Here is a 23,199-nt window from a genome sequence, read left to right on the forward strand (position 1 = left end):
GGAGCCCCGGAGGACGGACCCAGGATCCAGGGACCGACCTACGGGCTCAAGGTAGGTAAATATCAGTGTGTGTGTGTTTGGTATGTATTAAACTTTTATTTTACAGTGTGTCAGTGTGATTTTGTTAACTATTTTTTGTACTGCTGAACTACAAGTGCCAGCAGGCCCTTTAATGCCCCGCATGCTGGGACTTGTGGTTCTCCAAGTCCCAGCATGCGGGGTAGGCTTGCTGGGACTCATAGTTCGCCAGTATAAAACAATAGTTTTACTTCTTTTTTTACACAAGCCATCAGCCCGATGCCCACCGCCCAGGGGCATCGGGGACAGCCCCGGACTATCAGCATGGGCTGGTAAGTCCTGAAGGGGGGGGACCCCTTCATTGGGGGGGTCCCCACTTCCCCAGGACCCCTGCCCATGCTGACCAGCCAGGGGGTTAATGCTTTGGCTGCGGGAGCTTATATAATAAGTTTCCCCCGGCTGTGGCATTACCCTGCTGGCTGGTTGTGTCCGGTGCTGGTTCTTAAAATACGGGGGACCCCTAGTCACTTTGTCCCCCGTATTTTGGGAACCAGCGCCGGACCTTGAGCCTGGTGCTGGTTTCATGAAATCAAGGGGACCCCTATTTGTTGGGGACCCTGATTTTATGTCACCAGCACCGGCTCAGTGAGCCCGGGGCTGGTTATACTCTGGCGGGGGACCCCGCGCTCGTTTTTTTTTTTATTTTTACCCTTTAGTTTATTTTTTACAGCAGAACCCTGCACAGAACATTGCGATCTGTGCAGGGTTCTGGCTAATTCGCCAAACAGACCCTGGTCTGAAATAAGTGCGATAATTAGGCACCTAAAAAATGCGATGTGCAAATGCGCATTGCATTAAATAAGCGACTTGTATACTTTTCTATACGAAAACATCTGGATGTGATAAAAATGCGAATTAATCTCGCAATTTTTATCAGCATACCTTAACGCACATAATATGCGATTTCAGTCCCTTAGCGCATCACATTAAATTTGCGATTTCTATAAAAAATGCGATATCGCCATTTTGTGGTCTAATTACCGCAAAAAAAGCAAAATCGCATCCCATAGAATGTCACCCAACATGTGCAGAGAGAGTTAGATTTGGGTGGGGTTTTTCTTCAAAGTGAGATCTATATTGCAGCGTAAAAATAAAGCAGTCAGTATTTTCCCTGCACAGAAACAAATAACTCACCCAAATCTAATTCTATCTGCACATGTTACATCTGCACCCCTGCAGTGCCCATGGTTTTGTCCATCTGAGAAGGAATCTGCCTCTAAGAGTGAACTAGAATAAGGCCCTAAATGTGAATGCTATTTAATGTTGAGGCTAGTTGCAGGTACAGTAGGTAGGCCTATTTTTATACTGTGTGTGGCTGTTTTTGGTTTAACATTGTGGCTTGTTAGGGGGACAGAGGCCAAGAGGACTCATTGCTGGGCTAATTTTCTGCCTGAGCAGGCGGATGAGCCATGAAACATGTTGCAAGATTCCAAATAAGTGAAACTAATTCTGTTTTTATTATTTCATGTTTTATTGTTTTCTTATAATTTATTAGCATTTTAAGTGTTTGCATTTATTATCTGACTTTTTTAGTGCCAACATCCTAATTAAATGCATTTTATTTTGCTTTATTAAATTAGTCATTGCCTAGGAATGGATGCGTTCCAAGACACATTTGTATTTTATATATTGCATCAATTAAAATCAAAGTAATTTCTGTCACACCTAAACTACTGCAGTGAGCAATACTGCTATTCATCTGGTGCACAGCTCATGTCAAGTGAGTAAACAAGGAGGACAAAGTTTTGGTCATACCCCTTGGCTGCAGTCTTTACTTGCTGTGGCACTAGCTATTTCTGCTTTGCCCTGCTTTGGTACTGCTCTGCTGGTGGAATAGGAGCTGTGTGCAACTAAGAATAGCGTATGCAGAACTGTCCATACTATACAGTAGAAGTGGATGGGAAATGGTTAGAGGGAGACCTTGCACTGGTTAAAAGTATAGGTATGTGTTAGAGCAGGGACAACTCTTGATTCTGTAGGTCACATCAATTTCTGGCTCCTCCAAAGTGACAGGAGCCAGGTGCTGCAGTGAAACATTATACTGTAGCTCCTGTCTCCTATCACTGAGAAGGAGCCAGTAGTTCAAACATATAAAAGTCTAGAGCCACCCATGTAACCTCTACAGCCGACTCTACCCAATTTCCTCCCCGCTATATAGTTCACATATACAGTACAGTAGCATATGTTCTCTTTCTGCACATCAAGAAACGCCAGGGAAGTTTCCAGAGGACTTATTGTATACACCATATGCATCAAGCTCTGGAAAGCTTTCTACGGCTTATTCTTGACAGGCAATACCATGTATAGATAGTGTCACCTAATAGAACCGATGGGCTTACTAAAGACTTCCCATAGAGGATCACTCCCAGTCACTTGCATATCTATAATAGGTGTAGTGTTTCCAGTGCACAAGGGCCCTACTAGATCCTAGGGGCTTGTGTGCAGATCCTGCATGATTTTTTTTAATAATCACCCTCTGGAGTCCCATAATGGCAGCAGAAGCCACTGTGCCATTTTCCCAGCATTTTGCACATGCAGAGAAGGAAAATCACTTGGAAATTGCACAGCAGCCATTTTCCTGGAGACTTGCGCATGCGTACTAGACTCTGGGAAAGTGTAACGTGCGTGGGTGTGTGCGAGCAGTGGTGGTGGTCAGAGGCCACGGCAAAACCCTACACTCTCTCTATTGGCCTTCTCGGGCAGGTGACCGTAGATTGCGATTTGCTAGGCTTCTTCTTTAGTCGCCGCGTTCGAAGGAGCAAGTTTATTTATTTATTTACAGTTTCTTATGTAGCACAGCAGATTCTGTTGCACTTTACAATGGTAGACAGTTATAAAACAAACTGGGTAACAACAGACAGACTTGGAGGTAGGAGGGCCCTGCTGCAAGCTTACAATCTATAGGGATATAGGAGGAAAACACAAGGACAAGCACCAGTAATAGCATAGCAGTCCCACCAAGTTACAAGTCCAGAAGGGAAGCTAAATAATACATACAGTAAGTGCCTCACAGGGTTAGGCGTGTAGAACTTAAATATGATAGGCATGCTCCAACCCCGATGCAACCAGGTTTTAGGATGGTACAAATCTACGGCGACTGTCAGAGATAGGACCAAGAAGATGGTCTAACTAATAGGGCCTATCTGGACAGAACACCCTGGCTAATGGCACCAGGCCAAGGGCGAGAGTGTGACCAAGTCACAGGCACCGGACCAACTAATAACGGGGTGCCACCAAACAAAATACATGTAACATAAAACAGTACACTTAAAGTAGTACACTTAAAGTAACGGTACCCCAATACAGGCGTGAACCCACAGCTGTGGGCCTCTCCAAATCACAGAGAGCTGGACAAGGACAATAATAACTAAGGATAAAGGGCAGCTTGCAGAAATAAAGAGATAAGGAACCGGGCTCCACTGGAGCACTTACGTGACCGGAACGAACCCTCCGACAGCACAGGATGGTAACGTGCATGCCAGAAGTGACTTGGCAGGACAGGATGGAAATATGCAGACCAAGATGGAACTGGATCAAGACTGGACCAGAATGGGATAGTGACTGGACCAGGACAGGACCGTGACTGGACCAAGACAGGACTGTGACCTGACCCAGACTGGACTGTGACCAGACCAAGACTGGACTGGACGCAGACAGCAGCGCAGATGAACGCAGATGAACGCAGATGAACAGCTGGACAATGACTGGACCAAGACTGCAGCAGGACAGGACCTCCACAGAACCAGGACACGACAGGACTGGGACAGCAGAGTGCAGCTGACACTCTTGTAGGAAACAATATCACCATTGGGGCTGAGCTGGGCCAGATACCTTAAAAGGGATCCTCTGGCCAATCAGCTGCCGCTGCCGCCGGACCAGTGCCCGAACCCTCCTTCTAAGGGCGCCGGGTGCCACAGCAGCAGCATTGTCAACCCTTCTGACACACAGTCTATTGGTCTGCCTGCTAGAGAGAAGGAGGCCTGGGTGAAGATTGCAGATGGGTCTCCTCCTTTCTTGATGCACCCCTCATAATCTCAGAAGTCCTCTCATTGTAATTGTAGATGCATCATTTGGTATCATTAATTGCCGCAATTACTCCAATCAGTGGTGGGATCTATCATATTATATGAAGATGCCTTTTGTTGTATTATTACAGTTTTGTTTCTAATTCTCATGTATCATTTTGCCTTTTAGAAAATGATCACAAATCTAGCGGCTCATGTTCTGGAATCTTACTGCTGCTTGCTACTCCGAGTCCCAAGCTATTGGCCAATGTCTTTTCACAACACATCCCATGGCACCGTTGCCTGGTTCAGCTTGCTTTATCTTTAACAGGACATGGAAAAAAATAGTCTATGTCTTGAAAATACTTATACCAATATAAGAAATACAGTAGACTAACATGACAGTGTAGACAAGCTGGTCATAAACTGGGCAGAACTTCAGTTTCCAGGAATTCATGAATATGGGGAAAATAAAAGAGCAGTAGAGGCAGAAACCACTCATAGGGAGAGCTCGGAAAATGAGACTCATTAGACAAACTTTTATCATTTACACATATATAGTGCTATTACTGTGTTGATAAATGGTTTCTTGAGCAACTAGTAACTCAGTTTATAATGAAAATGAATAATAGTTATAAGTCAAAATGAATAATCTTGTAATTATTGTATAAATAGTCTTACACCTTTGAGTGCCAAGTGAATTTTCCAAATAGACACGGAAATTGTCAAGCAAACAATTTTTTTTATCATACTGTCCTGTAATGTTTACCTTATATAGGAAATATACTTTTTTTTTTAAACAACATTTTTTTATTTTAATTTATATAACCAATGTGACTGACGCTGGCATTTTTAGCAGATATTTTGAACATCTCCCACAGAGATGTTGGTACTCAAAGGTTTAAGGGCAGTATTCAACGCAGCGGCAAGGGGGTTAAACGGCGTGGATAGCCGAAAGCAAGCAACCCTCGCTGTTTAACCCCCACGCCGGCCGCTCACCTTATTCAATGTTCTGGGGGAACCCTTGCTGTCAGATGAGGGAGCCCACTGCATTTAGCTGTGAGCCTCACTGTTTTAGCATCCACACACGCAGTTTCCATGTTCCTGAAAACCCAGCGAGGTGGAAATGGCGTGTGCAGGGGGTCAGTTGAATACTGACCATGCGAGCTGTGGCGGTGAGCAGTCAGCACTGCTCGCTGTCACAGCTTGCAAAAGTCATTAAATATACCCCTTAGAGCAGGGTTCCTCAAACTATTTTGCTCTGGGACCCCATCAAGTTACCAGAAGGTTACCACACACCTGTGGTCAGCAAATGGCAAATGCATGGCAGCATTGTGCTGGCACAAAATGATGCAAGGATTCTGAAGTAACAGCCAATTCAATGTGATTTTTCAGACTGATTGTATCACTGAGAAGTTTACCAGTGTGACGGTCAACAAAATGGAGTCGCGACCCCATTCTGTGATGGTCGCGACCCACTTTGGGGTCAGGACCCACAGTTTGAGAACCGCTGCCTTAGAGTAAACCAAGTTATACATAATACATTATTTCTCTTATAATAGCATTTAAAATTTCAATTGTTATAGTGTTATGAAAATAAGTAATGCATATATAGAAACTTCTCCCAAAATATTGTTTTTTCTATACACTTCTAAATTGACTAAAAAAAATGATATCCCATGCCTAAATCTATAATATGAATAATATTTCTTTAGAAATTAAAACAATATGCATGTTTTGCCTAGTTACACAATGCATGTATCGGAATATACTGTGACTTTCACATAATTAAAACACACAAAAAAAATGAGTTTATAATATAGCTATTTCTTTTGGCTTCAGGTAATTTGTATTGAAAATGTAAAAAGCTGTTACAACTATAAAAATAAAAGTATATCATTTTTATAATAAATTAAAAGTATACTGTAGCTCTATTGGACTTGTTCTATAAAAATATACAACATTTGCAAAGCAAACGTATGGTTTGAATTGGATCAGACACCAAAAAAAAATTATACAAATGGAATTTCGACCAGATCCTGGTTTCTCACTAGGATTTTCATGCAGATAAAAAGCATAGATATAAAGCAGATGCAGCAGTCACTCTGTCCAGCTTCCTTGTGACACACAGTATAACACCTGGGAAACGAAGGGGTTTATGCTTGATAAGTGACATCTGCTCACCTCTAATATTTCATGATATATTGAGGTACTATAGGGAGGTGAATGCTAATGCACTTACTTTCTGAAGATTGTTTATCTGCAGCAAAATACAGGACCCGTGTGCTTTGCTCTGGTATTAATCACAACATGCATTGCAACTCTAAAAGTCTATTCCTACTTTGAAGAATTTTTATATACAAATAGAGATTACGACATTGTTAAAATTATACAGTGATTTTGGTAATGCATACTGTATGTTGCTGAATTTATAGCCAGGCTGGCTTTAGGGCTAAACTCAAGGCTTCAGTCATCTACTATGTTCATAGATTTCCCCTAATGGCTCTAGGGTTCCATAACAGACACCCTGCAAGCCAAATGTAGGTTCTGCAGGGCCCAACTGTGCTGCACCCCAGGGCCCTGCACCCTAGGAGTGACAGCGATGCTCGCACACATATAATTATGTCCTCCTGATTGAGTCATTAAAGTTGATATGATTTTTTTTCATCTAAATATTTACTTAATGAATATATATATAAATATATATATATATATATATACGTACCTGCAGTGTTGGGTGCGTGCGCCCGGCGAACACCCTGTTCACCGTTGTTGCCGCGCGTAACCTGTGTCGGCACATGTGCAGAAATGTGCATGCGCAGTCTCACACCATCGGTCCCCCATGCAAGCCTGTGCAAGCGTACGTGGCGTGTGTGTGTGTGGGGGGGGGGGGGTGCGGGTGTACCGGCATTCGTTGGTGTCTGGCGGAGTTGCAAGGTTGCGAATTTGCAGCCTTGCAAATCACTCAGAATAACCCCCTATGTGTATAACTGATATGACTAATAGGGGCATTATGTGTAAGAGCTACACCATTATTCTGAGCGTAATGCGTATAAGCAATGCTACTGTTATGGGCCTTATAGGCCTGACTCAGACTGAGCAGGTAAAAGCCTCCCGCCACCCCGCCACCCGATTCCACTCACTAGCATGCGAGTGGATTCATTTGCATATACATCTGCCCGCATGTGGCCGCACGGGAAAAAATCAGCAATGGCCGCTCACCATCAAATGTTTTTTTCATCTTCTCTAATAAACATCAGTCTAGAGCCTAACTTTTATTCTAGCCAGAGATGTTTTAAAGTTCTCAAACAATTTAGGATGTACATAAAAAGTAGAGGGAGGCTCTTAATGGCCTATATCTAATGATTAGATAGCCCCATGCCATACAGTATGCTTGTAATACAGTGATAATATACATATTTATAGTGTTGAAATCAAATGTAGAAAACCCCCAAAAAACTGCAACAGACGTTTCCAATTCTTCCTCTTCTATCTTGATGGTGACTTTTCATTTCAGGGTTTTATTTAAACTGACACTGTATCTTCTGGATCTCTTTAGTCATTGAATAATTATGCAAATATTCTGTCTTCTGTGGATCCATGTAATATAAATATCACAAGTAATATGACAGTGGCAGCTGAGAACCAAAGTCTACATGTTTGTTTCTGATTTTTCATCTGAAGACAGATGGTATAAATTAACTATTTTTTTTTTTCGAAACCAATAATGCAAAGTCTTTCTATATTTTTTTTCTGACAATGAAGTCCAAGTCAGGGACGAGCTTGTCAGTGATTGCTCATATTTATTTTCCATATTCATGTAGATATTCACTATAATTTTTGGCGTAAAATTATATGTAATGGGTTTATAAATATGTGGTAGTTAAGCAGGTACTTTGAATTGGTAGATTATAATGAAAAGAAAAAGCGCCGCAATGGATACACACATTCTTCTAATCATTTGCTGTTAGAATGAACTGATAATATAAAAAATGTTTTAACAGTTAAAAAAAATGGTTTCAGTTAATTTCCATATTAACATGACACAACCGTTGCACTAGTACTCCTAGTTACCTGCATATCCCATCTACCAGAGCTGGTAAAAAGAAACCTCTCTGAGGGTGAGATGTACTAAGCTTGAAAAGTGATAAAATGGAGAGTGATAAACAACCAACCAATCAGCTTGTAACAGCCATGCCACAGACTGTGTTTGAAAAATGACAGGTAGAAGCTGATTGGTTGGAGGTTTATCACTCTCCATTTTAAGGCTTAGTACATCTCGCCCAGAGTGTGTATGGTGGTACCTTGGTAGGGAACACATACACGCTTTCCCTCAATTAAGGAGACAGTATCATGGCAGTTGATTCAGCTTGGGTCCCAGGTAGTGAGGGGGGAGTGGCCAAATCCAGAAGCCATGGTCACGCCTCCATCAGGTAAAAGATAATAGATAATATTAGCCTTTCCAAGTTGACTGAGCCTTAGTAATTATTACCTGCCCCCCTTTGGATACCTTGTATAGTACTGTTATAACAAAAAACTATAGTAATACCCATGTGCAGGGCCGCCGAGAAGGGGGGGCAGATACTAAATACCCGGGTCCGGGCTTGCAGGAGATGCCTGACAGGGGCCCTGGTCCGACCCCCCTCTGCCCCCTCCTTCCCTCTCCTTCCCTCCTGGGCAGCAGCAGCAGCACACACCTACTGCATGTGCTGTGCTGACAGTAAGCTCAGCATGAGCGCCTCACAGGCAGCGTGAGAGCTCATGCTGAGCTTGCTGTCAGCACAGCACATGCTTTAGGTGTGCTGTTGCTGTTGAGGGGCACGGGGGGGAGGGGGGAGACAATAATACTCCCACCTCGATTCTAGAGATTTTTCACACACACACACACAATTTTTTTTAACGGGGGCCCGGAATACCTCTTGGCGGCCCTGTCCATGTGCTGAATCAAGTGATACACTTTGTGGGCATCTGAGTTTCCCAAGGTGACAGACTGAGGAATAGACAACTTGAGTTAAGCCCATCTAAAGAAAGACATAATATAAATCTTTATACCTTATCTGGAATCCAATTCGCCAGTTTCTCTGTTTCACTCTCACAAATTCTATCCAGATCATCCATATTCTGATACTAAACCGGTCTTTAATATTCTTTGCATAAGTCATTTGTGTGGTTCATGAATATACAATGTTTTATATGCACTCTCTGAGCTACAGTTGTAATGCAATGTATTTTGGATCCAGTTGCTGATACAGAGAATGAATAATCTTCAAATCCACATACAATGTAATCTGTAGTTTTTAATATACAGTAGAGTACACATTTCCATCAACACAAGTAAGCAAAATGTAATAACATTTGTGGTTTTGGCTTAGAAACCTGAGAGATGCTTTATATAATCCTAATTTTCTGTAGCCAGTGAAGTTAATAAGGATTTGATTGACCTTCATATATATGTAAAGCCTAGGCATTTAAATTCAGCACAGATTTAATTTACTTGAGCGCACTTCCTCTATTGCAATTAAATGCTATGCTTTAGGGCGATGTTTTAAGACAAATTACAGCCTCAATAAAACATAATTTTTGCAATTAAGTGTAGATATTTGTTTCCACAGTCAGACAGATGGGAAAATTATCGCTTACATTTTCTTCTTCCCAATCGTGATGCTGCTGTACAAAACAGAAGGGAATGTAAGCATTTATTGATGTTATTTACATTCTGATACATGAGCTCCAGTCTATGTTGCCGCCCCGTCCTCTGGAGCTGCCACTGGTTTTCACATATACTGCATGTTATGTTTATTTATTGTATACTTTTTAGGTTGAGTGACATTTCTCTTAGTTAAGGGAGCCAGTGAAAGGTTCTGCTATACAAACACTGGGCCAAAATACAACATTGGAAGGTTCCAAAGTGGTACAGAGGAGTAACCATGACTTGTGTACAGGGCAAAGCACTGGTGGGAATTTTTTATTTATTTTTAAATGAAAATCCAATTATTATGACAATTCAAGGTCTTATCAATGTCAGTGGTAGGAAAGATTCCAGTTGGGCCAATGCACCCATTGGACCACCTGTGAATTGGGGAGGGTAGGGCATTGTAGTGGAATTACCATAAAGGGACAGGCGCAATTGCAGAAAAACACAAGGATGTCTGCTATGTCTAACTCAGAATCAGGCCCTAGGAAAAGGGATCCTTCCCATGATAAGGGCTGATTCCAAAAATTTCCTGTGCTGATTTCCCAACCCAATCTGCCCCAGTTCAGCGTACACTCTTGGGAAACCTGTCTGCAAAGCTTGCAGCAGTGGAACATCTCCTAACACCAGTGGCGGTTTTTACCTATGGGCTGTAGGGCTGAAGCCCCCCAGGTAAAATCCGCCACTGTAGTGAAGCCAGATGCAGTCTGTGAGACTGCACTGGCTTCACTGTGACTGGCAGTGACTTACTATTGGAAGTCCGATCTGCCAGCCACCAAGACAATCCCATTGGGAGGTGTTCCTTCCCTCCAGGACACTTCTCTATGGACTGCCGAGCATAAGCCCCTAAAACCTGGGGATGCATATGCACAGTACCTATGTCAGTACTGCGCATGCGCCAGACCCGGTGCCTGTCATCTATATTATACAGGCGCCAGGATCGTGATTCCCTTCTAGGGGCTGTTGTTGAAGCAGCCTATAGAATCTGGCCACATGTGCAGTAAAGAGGTCTGTACTGCACATGCGCCAGTCCCGGTGCCTGTCATCATAGTATAGGTGCTGGGAACGCGAGGACTGGGAGGAGAGGAAGCGGTGGCGGTGACATGGGGGGGGGGTGCCTGCATCACGGTACCCCTGCGATGGCAGCGGCCAGAGGCAGCCCCCTTCTCCTCAAAAGGTGCGAGCTGCCAACGCCTAACACACCTCTCTCTTAACCTCACTCCCTCCTACGAATCATAGCAAAACACCATCCTTACAAATGCAGAACTTACGTGCAAAAAAGAGAAGGGCTGTGAGGTACAAAATTTATTGTGCAGTCAACAGAACATGGTATATGTGAGCTTTAGTTAGAAAGTCCAGCAATGCCTGTTGTTGTCTGATGTAAAACTGTTGAGCTTGGTTGCTCCGTATAAGACACACTGCTAAGTACATGGACAGCCAAGTTTGAGATTCTCCAAGGGGAACAGTATATTTACTAAGTTGATTTTTATTTACTTTAAAACAATGCAAATTGTTCTTTAGTGAATTTTCCTTCAAATTGGTCAACCAAATCTGTTTGAAGCCAGAAACCAATAATGCCTCTTGCACCAGTGGCAGGATCATCTTATATAATGGATTAGTAATAAATAAATGGTACTTATGTATTATCTGGGCTCCCATGTTAAATGCACCCCATTTTTTCATACCCCTACTATCCAACTACGCATGGAGTTGATTTTATATAGTGTGGCGAGCGCAGCGAGCCATCGTGCCTGAAGCGTGGCGAGCGCAGCGAGCCCCGCGAGGGGACACGGTCTCATAAGAAAAACGGGAGCCCAGATATTACTTAAGTACCAAATAAATAATTAATCAGAAAGTTAATTTTAATGGGTGCCGGTTGGGTTCCCGACAATCGGGATCCCGACAGTCATTTACCCGACGTCGGGATCCCGACTGTCAAAACGCCGGCAGTCGGGTGCCCGACGGCCACACGCTATTTTGCCTCGTGCGGGTCCACAACCCCCATAGAGGGAGAATAGACTAGATGGCTCGTGTATCGAGCCACCGTGCCCGCAGCATGGCGAGCGCAGCGAGCCCACAAGGGGCTTTTTTGCGCTCGCCATCCTGTCTGACTCCGGGCAGTCAGGATCCGAACGTTGGGATAATGACTGTAGGGATCCCGACTTCGGAGTCGCATACCACACCCATTTTAATATGCCTTCAGGAACTCTACTGTTTGCTCTTTACATTGTCAACACTGAAGCCTCCTGAGAGACTTCTTACAATATACACATCATAAAGAAATGTAAAACATGACAGAATCTCACTCCCACAAATGCATACATATTTATTCATGCATGCAAAGCAAGGGGATGCGTGCACTGGAAACTGTGTCCACGTCGACATTGGGGTAAAAAAAACAGTGAAAACCCCCATTGTGTCCTTTTAACTGTTGACCTAGACACTGTCGACCTAATGCTTGTGTCAACCTATTGACCTGTCGACCGAAACCCATGTCGCCCTAGACCCATGTCGACCTTGTCCCATGTCGACCTAGAACCATGTCGACCTAACGTGACGACCTAATGCTTGTCGACCAACATGCTGTAGACCAAACAATCCCAACCCAACTGCTCATGTCCTAATACGCATCTGTGTATGCCATTGGAGGGATGTTTTAGTGTAGGGAATATGTGATTGGTGCAGCCTGGTGGAAAAGTGTACATTCCTCAGGGAACCAGAGACATCCCTCAGGGACCCGGTCACACCTACTGTGATATGGACACACCCCTGCAATGAAGTACTGCCTTGTCACCTTTCTGCTTTGTACTAATTTCACATTTTTATTATATTGGAAAGTATGAATATGAAGTGAATATGAAGGCACTGTGGAAATAGATGCAGTTTGACAATAAACCATCCAGAGAGACATTTGCAAGAGATGCACACTATACAATACATAAACAATTATTTAGTATGTGTGTTTTGTAGGTTTCAGCACTACTAGACATGGTCAGGAAAAAGTTAAAGAAACAATGGAATCATTTCTTGTAAAATGGGAAGGAAAAACGTTTTCTTAACCCCTGATCTTTACTGGCTGACTGCAGTACTGTTTCTGCTGGTGCAGTGCACATACTGTAATGTAACAATAGGTTTCTCAGTGGTGATCATAGCTGCATCACATAAATGAAGTGCAATTGGCTGTTGTAACAGTTCTGGGAATAAAATGATACATTGTGTGAAGGAATCAAAAATCACTTTTCAAGACTTCAGTGGCTATTACTTACAGATGTCTATGTTAGAGACCTCTTTGGCCCTGTGTACTATTTTTTTTTTCACTGAAGGTCTTAATTTATATTAACTTGTTATGTAAACTGTTTACACAATACAATAGACAGAAGAAAATATCTTCATTACTGATTACAGTCAAGTAAAATAACTGTTTGATCATGCTGCAAATGCAATGGAATATAAACATATCACAATTACATAAAGAGGAACACATGGAAGACCCAATAGACATCACATTGATTAAATTATGTGTAATGTTGATACATATTTTACAATAGCATATCCCACCTTTCCATGAATGTCATAACAGATCTACAAAAATGTTATAATAAGATTATGCAACTGTAAACCACCATTATTAATGTTATCTATCTGCTGTGAGTATAACAATTGCTTCCTAATCACTTGTAAACAATAATTATGTCAATGTTCAGTTAGCATAGAGTGCAGCCATGATATTGATCTATGTTTATAATATTTGCACCCCCCCCCCCCATCACCCAATGTGCAGGATTGAAGTCAATCCATGTGTCAATATCCTTTTTCTTTTGAAGTCTGAGGTGCATGGCTTCATCCCCTTGTGCGTGAATCAAACGTGGTAGGGTCGTAGGCTGTGTAGACCCTCTTCAAAAGGCAAAGGGCAGTTACTTCCCCTATCCCCTCAGAACCAAAAGGTCTACTGAGGAGAAAAAAGAATCGGTGGGTCCTCCTTCCCTCATCCCCCCAAAAAATGAAAAAAGTGAAATGTGGGTTGTTGCCAATATCCTGGCACACAAGATTCCGACAGTCAGAATGCATGTCCATGTTTTTTTATTTTAAACCTAATTCTCACCATAACCAAAATGCATCCCTCCCACTGCCTGCAGCTAGACCCTAACCAACCCCCAGCATAACCCTTACAGCCTCCCTCCCACAGTCTATCTCTAACTCCCTATAGTGCCTAAGCCTAACCCTAAAACTAAGTAGACTAATTACCATAGGGATCCATCAACATTCTGACTGTTGGGCTATTGAGCACTTGGATATTCATCCCATTATATACATTATATTACTTGCAGGTATATTTTTCATTCTATAACCTGCAAATAATAATAGAAGAATAGGCCTATAATGGACTTGTGTGTGCCATATGTTACATACTTATTTATATCTGAGTTGTCATGAAAGTACAATATGTGGACATTGAGATTGGTTTACAATACTTCATGTATAACTTATCTAGTTAAATCAAAATGGGCATATATTTTGAAAATGTGTTCCCAGGGATCAGAACTTTGTGGGCCTTATGGTAACACATTGGAGGTAGCTCTCAAATGTTTCTAGAGGGACATCTCTCTCTCCAATGTGTTTGTTAATTTTACGTCCGATACATAAATATTGCCCTAGTTCCTTTTATGCCCATAAGAGTGCCTAAATTTTGGTATAGCACAGGGGTGGCCAAACCTGTCCTCAAGATCTACCAACGGTGCATGTTTTCCAGGCAACCTGTGGATCTATAGTAGGAATGAATGCAGCAGGTTTTAAAATGTGACCGTTAGTATTGACTACAGCTGTGCACCAGCTAGGTAACCTGGAAAACATGGACCATTGGTAGATCTCGAGGACCGCCACCCCTGGTATAGCACATTGTATTCCTTCAGTTCATAATATGACACATTGTAGTGCTGCAGGTATAGATTATACCACACAATATATTACCCCCAATACATATTGTGTCACACAGGGAGTGGGAGCCAACCAGCCCCTACTTAAGGAGGAGCCTACCTAATGAAGGACATTTCATTTTGAGTAGAGATCTTAAATTACACAAATTGTCTGTGACACTCCTAATCTATGTGTTTAATTTACTATAGTGCAATATAGTATTTACATACAATGATATATGATACAGTGTATAGATAATTTAAAATATATTTTCAAAACAATGCCCTTTTTACACTGCATAAATGTATTTTCAGTATATATTAGTTTGGGGTATAGGAGCTCTGTGGCCAGTAATACGATGCACCGCAATACATTGGAGGTCTCGCTAGCTGGATGTTCTTGTTTTGTAACTTCATAAATATTCAGAAACTGAAGCATCTGAATTATTCTCCAAGGCACCAAAGCCAAGTAGAATGTGCTCATTGCATACAGTATAAGGGTCATGATAGTGCGGAATACATTCCTTTTGGAAAAGCCTTCAGCAAAACACATGGGTATCATTTTACATGTTTCTCAACTTTAAAAAAGAAAACTTCTAGAGCGTTCTACATTGAGGTTATAAAAAAAACCAGACACAATCAAAGTGCAGAGAAAACAAACTTATGTACAATTTCAAGGTCATTTATCAAACTGTTTTATGACAATGACAATATCCCCTCGTTTTCAGTATTTCTGCCAGACTATATAAGACTAACGCTAAAACAGATTTTCAAAGTTGTTATTTGAATGTTAAATATGTTAAAAAAAAAAAAAAAAGGTGAATGTTGATGTACTAATGAGGTATGTAGACACAAACATTTTTTAGGATTAAATGTCTGAAAACATGATGTGAACGCAAGTCTCAGACATCAGGAATAGTTTTTAGCCTGCCAAGCAAATTTTAACTTCTTTTTGTTATATATTAGAACAAATATAGATGTAATTTATGAGCAATTTAAAAGTAAAAATGTGTTGTAAATAGGAAAATATACTTACCATGGAAATTGTGATTGCAGATCTCTGCTTTTGACAGTGATTGGCGTCAAGGATTCAAAAATGTGATGTAACATGAGCAATCATGGGACTACATAGGATGTGTACATTTAGATCAGTTCCAAGTGACATTCAATGCACCATGTCTTACCTGATGCAACTTGCATCAAAGCCTCAGGTATTCCCTAAGAAAATGCAGAGGTATTTAGTTGGTTATGTAATTGTGTAAAAGGCAAAGTATTTCAAAGGTTAGGGAAGGCATGACGCAAGGACGTAAATAAGACTGCCATGATTCATGAGCATTACATTAACACTAAGTTATTATTTAAGTTGTTGAATACAACTTTGCCTTGCTTTTTTGGTGTTACGTATGTTACAGAAAATTTAGTTAGTAAGATACAGTAATTCTAAACCTGACTGCCATTTATCATTATACAGGTGGAGTATCCCTTATCCAAAATGCTTGGGACCAGAAGAATTTTGGATAACAGATTATTTTGTATGCTGGTTACATATCATGTCCTCAGTAGTGCCAGTTACAGATATCGCCAGTACTGCTTTTAGCAAGATTTTTTTCTTCCCACATTCTGGAAACTATGGTTTTCGGAATAATTTGGATAACGGATATCTGGGTAAGGGATACTCAACCTGTATATTACTTCTAGATGGTGATTTTTGGTTACAATCCCTTTTTCTCCATTCAAACTAAATTGATAAATTATGTACCATTTTAAAGATTAAGTTCTGTGCTTTGAATTGTTCATTTAGAATCGCACATTGTATTGTTTATTTAAATACGGAAGTAAAAAAAATTAACTTTTCATCTTACAGTTCTTTCCCTGGAAGTGTCAATGCATCACGGCTAAGATGATCAGTTTTATTTGCATGCAAAATTTTCACACGGGCAATCTAGTATTTAGATAACAAGGTTGTGTTATTGTGAGTGATTGTTCAATGCCACTAGGGACAGAATGTTGACTCTGTAGAATGTTGCGTTTCATTGAGTAGCATTTGAAAACAGCAGCAGTAACAATGTCTCATTGTATCTAACGGATATTGGTATTTATTAAGTAAATGTTACAACAGTGATAGTTCCTCCGACAGTGGAGCGAGCTGGCAGGGTGCAAGGGGGGGGGGATTTGACAGGAGTGAGAGGGCATGAGGTGATGGTGGGTTTAAGAGGGTGGGGTTGCGAGGGGTGAGGTGATAGGTGGAAGTGGAGAGGGTGGGAAGGCTGGTCTCGCTCTTACCATGATCAGCGGGCCTCCCATTCCCCAGCCTTCTGGCTCTCCTGCTCCCTGGCCGGCCGCCACTGGTCTGCTTTCATGCTCTGCTACCACTGCTGCTCTCCTGTTCCACGGCCATTAGTTCCCTGTGCCCCAGGTGATGGAGGCCGCTGCTCTGCATTTCCCTGAGCATCCTGACTGTCATCAGTTAGCAGAGAGCAGCACAGGACCCTGACCATCGGCTCCCAGGCCAATCCTGACCATCGGTTCCCAGGCTGATCCTGACCATCGGTTCCCAGGCCGATCTTGACCATTGGTTCCCAGACTGTACCTGACCATTGCTTCCCAGACTCACCCAATACCATCGGTTTCCAGACGACCCAGTACCACCGGTTCCCAGACCTACCTAGTATCATCGTTCCCAGACCGACTCAGTACCATTGGTTCCCAGACCGACCCAGTACCATTGGTTCCCAGACCTATCCAGATTCGTCAATACCTATCCATAGTGTTAGCACAGTTAGGTGTCCACCAATTGCAGGTAAGTCCTCCCTTGCAGGGGTTCCTGTTGAAAATCATCGGTGGGTTAGACTCCGCCCCTCTGATCAGAGTCACATCAACTTCCCTCCTAGCTGTGTTTGCAGTTCCTAGTGTTGTATGAACTGTCATTGCATCAAGCCTCCAGTGTTTAAGTGCCCAGAACCCTCCAGTGGCTCATTGCTGCCACAGCCGGGCCACTAGTTATCCAAGTCCTAACTCTACCTGCCCTGACCTTTGGAATTGTTATTGGATTACTCTATTCAGGACCAGATTAAGAGATCAGACGCCTTACAAAGCCTCTCAGCAGCCACAGTACAATAGCCTCTAGTTTACTGCGCACACACAGGTCTCTGGGAAAGTGATGCCAGTGCCATATTCCCCATTATATTCACTATGCAGGTATGAATCACCAGGAAAATGTCCACCACACCGTTTTCCTGGTGATTTATTTTCACCAGTGCTGGTCACCATGGGACTACAGAGGGGAATGTATAATTATATGAGTGTGCCCCCCCCCCCCGCGCCAACATTATATATACGCCAATTACTCTATCTCTCTTCAACCGATTTAGAGTGGATTGATATGAGCCTATAGTTACTTGTTTACTGTCACAGTAATACCAGTCCCACAGTGTTATTTGTAACAATATTCAGGATATTGTGCTAAAAGTTATTTTTTATTATACCAAAACAACTTACAACACTTGTTATTCTGATTCAACAGAAAAAAACATCATATATACAAAGCAATTTTAATAGAGTTGTCTGCAATGTAAAATGTTTTCTAATTTCACTGCTATTTTAGAAGAATCCAATAATACATTTTGTAATGATTTTTAGAATACACCGAATAATACCTTATGAATACACTTCATAACAAGAAATGCTTATACTTATATTTACGCATCAAGCTGAGTTTTTGAAGGTTCATAAACTACAAGTAATCTGAAGTCTGCAAAATGTAGTTCATTTTGTAATATGTTATCTTCAGAATATTCCATCACTGGCATAGTTATTATGGGGGTCATTCATGGGGGACCTGAGTATGGCTCTGCTAAATTGCAGAGCTCTGCGATCAGGTATACACCACCCAGCTAAAGTGAAATCCCGCCTGTGCAAGCCTGCTTATTACTGAGCATGGCTTGCACAAATTGGCTGGATTGGCAAAGCCATTCGCAAGCCGCCCACCATCAAATCATCTTCCCAATATGTGCAGTCTGGAACAGGCTGAACGGGGCCAGAGCTAATGTCCCATCAGCTGGGCACACCTGCATTTTTCAGTCACTCACAGAAAACGATCGGTTACCACCCACAAATGGCAGCTTTCTGTCAATCAACTTGGGTACGGCCAGTGATAAAAAAGTCGAAGGATTTCATCACAGGATGGCCTCGCGCATGCATAATATGGGCCGTATGCATGTGCAGTCTATCAAGTTTTTTCTGGTCTTCATATTCTCACATGCGTGAGGATGTCTGAATAACCCCTCATGTTGTAGGTGGACCATGATATCAGAACATACTCAGGGATCTGTAGCTTGGTATGTGACAGGGCTTTAATGTACTATTCTAACCAATTGCAGCATGATTCTAACCATTTGCAACTTAATGCCCACAGAAGGAGTGCACCTTATACACATAATGCACCCATCAGTGACCCTTATAAGTAGGGATATGCACTGGCCACTTTTCACATTTTGGGTTTTGAGTTCCGATTATCTTCAGGTTTTGGGTTCTAATGGTTTTTTTGCCAAAACACCCCCTAAATGTTTTGGGTTCTGATTTTTTTTTTAAAAAGCATAAAAACTGCAAAAAAAATTTTTTTTGCTCCTCAGCTATTATTAACCTCAATAACATTAATTTCCACTAATTTCCAGTCTATTCTGAACACCTCACACCTCAGAATATAGTTTTTAGGGCAAAAGGTTGCACAGAGGTAGCTGGATAACTATGCTAAGCCACACAAGTGTGCGGCACTAACACATGGCTCATCTAGGAGTGGCACGGCAGCAGCAGACAGGATGGCAGTTTGAAAAACTAGGCCCCAAAAAGACCCCTATCTGGCTTTATTGTGTTTACCATGTGCAGCCGAGGAGCAGTGGGCGATTAGTGCAGCACTGAGTTCTTCTGCGAGTGTTTATCTGTTTTTGTCAGTTTAAGAGATATTTTTTATACGGCAGTATATGCACCGGCAGAGAGATATTACATATACTGTATATACGGCAGTATATGCACCAGCAGAGAGATATTATTTATACGGCAGTAGATGCACCAGTACACTGGTATTAATATTTATTTATATGTCAGTACAGTAAATGCACCAGCAGAGAATATGTTTACTAGTTATATAAGGCTGTAAATACACCAGTAGGGAGGTATTATACAGCAGACGCACAAGCTGACTGGCATACAAGTGGTTAATAAGTTTAACAACAGTGCACACAGTCATATACTGATTGAAGAGGCCAGGTACTGGCTAGGCTGGCAGCCACTGGCAGTGCAGAGCACACACCAGAGAGCAGAGCAGACAGTGGCACTATTAGGCAGCAGCAAAAAAACACAGCTCCCTAACCTACCTAACCTAACAGAGCTCCGCACAGTCAGCACACTCCTATCCCTAACCCTCCTAACTCACGAATGACAAATGGTGCCGGATTCTCAAGGTCATGTAGAGATCCAGATCTCGTGAGAATCCGGTGCTGGGCAATGACGTTTTGCCCGCGCGCCTGGATCCGAGTCAGATGGGAAGCTCCAAGCACTGCTCGGATCCGGGCTCGGATTAGTGACATTTGTGCGGGCTTGGATCTGGGAAATCCGAGCGCGCACATCTCTACTTACTGTATAAGCATGTCTGCCTCTCCAGCAGCTCACCACTCATGACCCTCCAGCAGCTCCATGCAGTGGTGCACGCAGGGAGGTTTCTGGTTGCCCTGAAATCCCCTTACAGGCCAAGTTTTTTTTTAAAGTGGGCACCACAGACGATGTCCAGCCACTACTGCTTTCATGTGCCTGTGGCTGCTTATTGCCTGCTGTTACCCTTCAGCGCTAAAGAGTGCCTCTGAAGGGGAACAGCAGGCAATGAGCAGCCGCAGGCACATGGAAACAGCAGAAGCTGGATGTCGGGAATGGCGGCAGTGGCAGGAAGTCTGCAGGGGGTGGGGGAGTTGAGCGCAGTGTCTCAGTGCACGGGGCCAGGGGATGCAGGATCCTCCGGAGGCAGAATGAATGGCAGTGCCTGCTCATTGGCCGCTGTGTACTTACCAGAAGTGGAACCAGAACTGAAGGGGCCCTCTGGTGTCTGGCTGGAGGAGAGGATGGGACCTTCTGCCTCCGGACAGCAGCCGCAGGGAAGAGGGTTATGCTGCTGCAGCAGCAAGGGGAAGAATAGGCAATGGCAGAGCAGCGGGGAGGGGGGGGGGGGGAGCGCAGGGCCTTCTACTGACCAGCGCTGAGGGTGAGTCCGTCTTATTAAGTGTGTGTGTTGGAGCACAGTGTGTGTGTGTGTGTGTGTGTGTGTATGTGTATTGGGGATCAATGTGTGTGTATAAAGTGTGTGTATAAGGTCACAGTATGTATGGGGTCAGTGTGTGTATTGGGGCACAGAGTGTGTGAGTGTGTGTATTGGGGAACAGTGTGTGTGTATGTGTATTGGGGAACAGTGTGTGTGTATGTGTATTGGGGCACAGTGTGTGTGTATGTATTGGGGAACAATGTGTGTATATACAGTGAACATTGTACATTTACATATATATATATATATATATATATATATATATATAGTGTGTGCGTATATATATATATATATATATATATATATATATATATATATAAAAGAATCCCCCCCTCCCCCCATGAAAATCCTGCGTTTGCCACTGGCCCCATGCCCTGTTTGCCTCCAGTATCTTCTTTGCCTGAAAAGAAAGCTTCTGGAGCCTGTGGAGGGGACAAAGCCACCTGAGTATCTGGAGGGGTGGGTTGCAGATGGAGGAGAACCATAGATCTGCCAGGACCTAAGGAAAGGGGAAGTGACTGCAGCTCATCATTGTCACTAGTTACGCCTGCATCCTCTCTCGACGTGGGTGGTGGGGTGGGCTTTCCTGTTGAAATGACTATGCAGGGCCTTGGTGAAGATGAAACTAGTTCCCTCACCATTACAGGTGGTGTAACTTGGTTCCACCCCCTCCCCCACTTTAACCGATTGGCAATAAATATTATTCATTAGATAACCCATAGAGTATATGTCAAGAACTGTTCATTTGCAGTAGCTAAGCATTGTGGCTATGTAATATATTATTTTTCTAAAGGGCTACTTTGGCTATATGTTACCTGCTGCATAGCTATTAATGTGATTTTTTTTTTCAATACTGTCCTACCCATAATTCATACATTTCATACTGTATAAAACATGAATTTTCATGGAGCAATGGAGCAGAAAGGTAATGAGCCTAAAGATGTTCCCCGTGCTTTTCTATGCAGTGAGGTGCATCTGCAGATACCACACAAGGTGAGTGGTGCCATCAGGCAAGTGACCATGCTGAACCTCGCTGCATAGCCACAAACCTCTCATTACAACTCTGCAGTCCTCTAATATATGTAACTATAGAGTTAAGTTGGCCATACATCTACAGATTGCTTGTCAGATCTGGCTGGTTGGAGCAAAAACCTGGTAACATCTGAATGACAGTTTGGCGGTTTTCCAGCATTTCAAAGCAAATGGTCAACTGTCATTTGCTCTCATCATTACCAGTTTTTTGTTCCAACCAGCCAGATCTGACAATAAATCTGTAGATGTATGCCCAGCTTTACATATAAGTAATTTCAAGCCATCTTTTAGTATTAGCTTAAGAGAATAAAAGTGAAGGTAATTCATGGCACAAGCTCTATTTTCCAGGGGCTAATAAATGAATAGAAGGGAGACCCAAAGTGAGAAAGAGCCGCTTGAGAAGAGTAATTATTGTTCTAAGTTCCAAGATGAACCTTCTATACCTCTTCCATTGCTACCTAGTTACAGATCACACCCGTGAAAAACGACTGCTCATTTCAACCTATAATGAAACTGAGATGGTGTGAAGATGAATGAACAGAAGTTTGGTTATATATTCTATAGAGGAGCATGAGCCCTCCCCATCCTGCCTTTACCGAAGAGGCCGTTCTCTCACCAAGTAACTGTGAAATCCCACTAAACCCCCTGAATTTTCCACAGAGTCTAGAGGAAGGGCTATATCCAATTCTAAAGTTTCACTTAATATATACAGCTGCTCAATGAGATGTTGGGAGATCTCAGAGAATGTGGTGGGAAACTTTCCTGGACAACTGAGATTAATAGTTTGTTTTCTTGCCAGCCATTGCTATCTATGATCCCTTGCCAGAATCTATTGTTCCGGCATTTCACCCGTGGGAGAACCAGCTGTGGCACTGTTTACATTGTGAGAAGATGCCTCAATGGCAGTGCAGCACGGAGAAATATGTCTTCCTTCTCTACTGTATATCTGGCAGTAGCTTTACATTCGGCCTACACTGTAGCTGCAACAAACGTACACCATTAAACGTACTGCACAATAAATAAGCAGCAAATAAATAAGAAAAGCAATCTGGAGAAATGTCCAGCATGTGTCATCTGCAGGTTATATGTCCTTATAAAGAAGGATTCTGGCAGTTGTCCTCGTAAACACTAAACGTGTGATGTGTGTTTGTAAAAATAAGAAATGGTCTCAGA

The sequence above is a fragment of the Crinia signifera genome, chromosome 4, assembly GCF_055691185.1.
Source record: "Crinia signifera chromosome 4, ASM5569118v1, whole genome shotgun sequence".
Lineage (NCBI taxonomy): Eukaryota > Metazoa > Chordata > Amphibia > Anura > Myobatrachidae > Crinia > Crinia signifera.